The sequence below is a fragment of the Anolis carolinensis genome, chromosome 6, assembly GCF_035594765.1.
Source record: "Anolis carolinensis isolate JA03-04 chromosome 6, rAnoCar3.1.pri, whole genome shotgun sequence".
Classification (NCBI taxonomy): domain Eukaryota; kingdom Metazoa; phylum Chordata; class Lepidosauria; order Squamata; family Dactyloidae; genus Anolis; species Anolis carolinensis.
In genome coordinates this window covers 50,113,760-50,118,945 of record NC_085846.1, presented here as the reverse complement: position 1 = coordinate 50,118,945, position 5,186 = coordinate 50,113,760, and positions in this window count along the sequence as shown.

The window sequence follows — 5,186 nt, the reverse complement described above, 5'->3', positions numbered from 1 at the left end:
GGCGAAAGGGCAGAGTGGGGGTGCGCGAGGGAGGGAGGGAGGGGTCGGAGGGAGGGGGGAGGAAGCCCGGAGGAGGAGGAGGAGAGTCACAGGTAGCAGCACTGTGCGCGGAAAGAAAGTGCACACATCGATTGCCTCATCCAAGCTGCTCCAAGAAAGCAGCCCTTCTCAGACACCTACACACCATTGATGCAAAGGAGAAACAAGCCAGAACAAGAAGGAACACTGAACTCTAGCCCTTCAAGAATAGACCTGTCACTGGAACAACGCGTTTTTTTAAATAGCCAAAAGTCTGGTGTGCTTTAGATTCAATAGTGCGTTAGGTAAAGGTAAAGGTTTCCCCTGAGGTTAAGTCCAGTCATGTCTGACTCTGGGGGTTGGTGCTCATCTCCATTTCTAAGCCGAAGAGACGGCGTTGTCCGTAGACACCTCCAAGGTCATGTGGCCACTGGCATGACTGCATGGAGCGCTGTTACCTTCCCACCGGAGCGGTACCTATTGATCTACTTACATTTCCATGTTTTCGGACTGGCTTCTCAAGGATAGGGAAAAGGCAGAGCTGCTCAACACTTTCTTTGCCACAGTCTTCTCCCAAAAGGAGATTGGTGTTCAAACTGCGCAATATGAAGCAGGTGAGGTAATTGGGGAAATGCAACCCAAAATAGGTAAAGAAGTAGTCCAGGGATACCTGGTTACTCTAAATCAGGGGTCCCCAAACTTTTTATGCAGAGGGCCAGTCCATAATCGTTCAAACTGTTGAGGGGCCAAATTATCATTTGAAAAAAAATACAAACAAATTCCGATGTACACTACACATGCCTTATTTGTAGTGCAAAAACAACAAGAACAATGAAATAACAATAAAAGAGCAATGCAATATTTAAAAATAAAAACAATTTTAACCAACATACATTTATCAGGATTTCAGTGGGAAGTGTGGGCCTGCTACTGGCCAATGAGATAGTCAAGTTAATTAGGATTGTTGTTGTTGTTGTGTGCCTTCAAGTCATTTCAGACTTTGGGTGAGCCTAAGTCTAAAATTTATTTTTTTTATTTACTATATTTATTTACTACATTTGTATCACACCCTTCTCAGCCCAAAGGGGACTCAGAGTGGCTTACAAATTATATGTACATACAATATGTTATATTGTTAGCATAGCACAATATTAGCATTATATATTATTATATTGAACTATACCACTATACTGTAATATTATTAGTAATATTATTAGTAATATATAATTAATACTATTGTATGGTATTATTATTATTAGTGTTATATTGTATTACATTATAATATTATTATCAATATTATATGTATATACAATATATTATCTTATAAAACTGAGGGCGGGGGCCAGGTAAATGACCTCGGAGGGCTGCATCCGGCCCCCGGGCCTTAGTTTGGGGACCCCTGCTCTAAATGAATTCAAGTCTCCAAGGCCAGATGAACCACATCCAAGAATACTGAAGGAACTAGCATTTCAGAACCACTGGAAATAATCTTTGAGAATTCTTGGAGAACGGGAGAAGTCCCATCAGACTGGAGGAGAGCAAATGTTATCCCTGTCTTCAAGAAGGGAAAAAAGAGGGCCAAAACAATTACCGCCCAGTCAGCCTGACATGAAGATCAAGAAAAATTATGGAGCAGATCATTAAGGAGGCAGACTGCAATCACTTAGAAAGGAATGATTACTAAAAGTCAACATGGGATTTCTCAAAAACAAGTCATGCCAGACCAAACTTACCTCTTTTTTCAATACAGTTACAAGCTTGGTAGATGTAGTGAATGCTGTGGATGTAGTATATCTTGGCGGGATTTAGTCAGAACTAGCTTCTTTTTGGTAAGCTAGCTTCCTTGGCAAGAAGGATCAATAAAGTTGTTTCTAAGGAGTTATCTTTGTGAACCTGCTTTTTGTACGAGGTCTTCCAAGGTCTGACAACGAGAGTAAAGACAAAGATCCACCCAGGGGAATAGTGTTCTCACCATACATCAAGGGAACCACTAACTGCATCGGGAAACTGATGAAGCACAATCTACAAACTATCCAACACTAAGAAAATCCAACAAATGCTACGTTCAGCAAAGGACAAGAGGGATCCTCTTATATCTGCAGGAGTCTACTGTATACCATGCAGCTATGGGGTCTACATAGGGACCACCAAACACAGCAATGCCCAAACATGAATCAAGAAACATGAAAGGCACTGCAGACTAATTCAGCCAGAGAAATCAGCCATAGCAGAGCACTTGATGAACCATCCCACAGTATATTATTTGAGAACACAGAAATGCTGGACCACTCTAACAACGATCATGTCAGACTACACAGACAAGCAATTGAAATCCACAAGCATGTGGACAATTTCAACAGAAAGGAGGAAACCATGAAAATGAACAAAATCTGGCTACCATTATTTAAAAAACTCCAAAATCAGAACAATAAATAAAAAACACCACTCTGAAAACAGGGAATTCCAAACATGAATCAATCAGGGCCAGCTAACATGTCAGAAAAAAGGATTCCCACAAGCAGAAACCAGCCAGGCCTTGAAACTGGCAAGGCCATTAATGCTAATCAAGGTGATTAATTACAACATTTACACTGGCCTCCAACAAATACAAGTTCTTTCTCCCACCCTGGACCTTCCACAGATATATAAACCTCCCTTGCTTAATACCTCACAACCTCTGAGTATACCTGCCGTAGATGTGGGTGAAATGCTTTTGGAATATGGCCATACAGCCCGGAAGACTCACAACAACCCAGATTGTTGACTGAGTTTGCCTTCCAGAAAATATCAGGATAGTTAATATTAAATACTAAATAGCTAGGAAGATAGTTCCATCTTGTCTCCTGTGCCATAGCAACATGCTATTCTAATTTTACATACATATATATATATTCTACAATAATTTATAAATATATAATATATAATATATTGTATATACTTATAATATTGATAATAATATTATAATGTAATACAAGATTATATTAATAATAATATAATATATTATATATATAGTATAATAGGCTCAGGCTGTGGCGCAGGCTGGATAGCAGCTGCTATGAATCACTGCAATGAATGACTCTGACTAGGAGGCCATGAGTTCGAGGCCCACTCGGAGCCATGTTTGTCTTGTTTTTGTTCTATGTTAAAAGGCATTGAATGTTTGCCTATATGTGTAATGTGATCCGCCCTGAGTCCCCTTCAGGGTGAGAAGGGCGGAATATGAATGCTGTAAATAAATAATAAATAAATTATTAAATGTAATATTACTAATAATATTACCATATAATGTTATAGTAAGGTAAGGTAAAGGTTTCCCCTGATATTAAGTCCAGTCGTGATCGACTCTGGGGGTTGGTGCTCATCTCCATTTCTAAGCCGAAGAGCCGGCGTTGTCCATAGACATCTCCAGGTCATGTGGCCGGCATGACTGCATGGAGCGCCGTTACCTTCCCGCCGGAGCAGTACCTATTAATCTGCTCACATTTGCATGTTTTCAAACTGCTAGGTTGGCAGGAGCTGGGGCTAACAGCGGGCGCTCATTCCGCTCCCGGGATTTGAACCTGGCACGTTTCAGTCCGCAAGTTCAGCAGCTCAGTGCTTTAACACACTGTGCCACCAGGGCCCCTAATGTTATAGTACAATATAGTAATTTAATGCTTATATTGTGCTATGCTAATAATATATTGTATGTACATTTGATTTGTAAGCCGCTCTGAGTCCCCTCCAGGGTGAGAAGAGCAGGATATAAATGTAGTAAATAAATAAATACTAAATACTAAATTATCTCCTCAATTAATTTAGGGAGGTAATCTCATTCCCACTCCACACACCCCAACTGTCAAGAGGTTCACCTACACTGACCATATAATGCAGCTTGAAGCTAGTTAAATAATGCATGCTGCAAAGTATCCTGTAGCACATGTTAAGTATCAAGGAAAGTCAGGGAAAAGTCCGAAATAAACCTCTAACTGCAGTGAGCCCCAATTTTAAACCAAAACACATGGGGGGGGGAACCGACTCTGCAGAATGTGAAGGACATTATAGACACCTACCCATGCTGAAGTGTGTTCTAAAACTGGGAATGCAGCTGGCCGGAAAAAAAAAAACTATTCTATGGCATGGCTGTGCAGCTGTCTACTTGACCTCCTGGGATAGGAAATGGAATATCTCCATTGTCAACTTTTGCTTCCCATTGTTTTGTGTTAACTTCTGCTCTTCCAGAGTGCTACAATGCTGCCTTTTAACCATAAATCTCACCGAGTGCCAGCTTTCCCTGAAAGTCAAAATGTTCAAGACAACTGCTGTCATTGGGAAACAGAACATTCCAAGTATGTGGCACCCTGCACCAGGATCCACAGGGTCCAGTTGCCAAAGCATCCAACGCCAGCAGCAGCCACTTGCTGACTGAAAGGTTGGCAACTTGCTGACTGAAAGGTTGGCAACTTGCTGACTGAAAGGTTGGCAACTACTTTGAACTGGATTATCTGAGTTTGCGAACCTCATCTCCAAGGTGAACTAAACCACCTAAACTGGGCTCTACAGGCCAGTGGATACTCCACCATGGACATCAGAAGAGCTGCAAGGCCAAGAACAAGCCATGAGAGTAAAGACAAAGATCCACCCAGAGGAAAAGTGTTCTTACCATACATCAAGGGAACCACTGACCGCATAGGCAAACTGATGAAGAAACACAACCTACAAACTATCTACAGACCCACCAAAAAAATCCAACAAATGCTACGTTCAGCAAAGGACAAGAGGGATCCTCTCACCTCTGCAGAAGTCTACCGTATACCATGCAGCTGTGGACAAGTCTACATAGGAACCACCAAACACAGCGCTCAGTCACAAATCAAGGAACATGAAAGGCACTGCAGACTACTTCAACTAGAGAAGTCAGCCATAGCAGAGCACTTGATGAACCAACCTGGATACAGTATGTTATTTGAGAACACAGAAATGCTCGACCACTCCCAACAACTGTCATATCAGACCACACAGAGAAGCCATTGAAATCCACAAGCATGTGGACAACTTCAACAGAAAGAAGGAAACCATGAAAATGAACAAAATCTGGCTACCAGTATTAAAAAAAAACCTCAAAAATCAGGACTGTAAATAAGAAGCAACACTCTGAAAACAGAGGAATTCCAGACATGAATCAATCA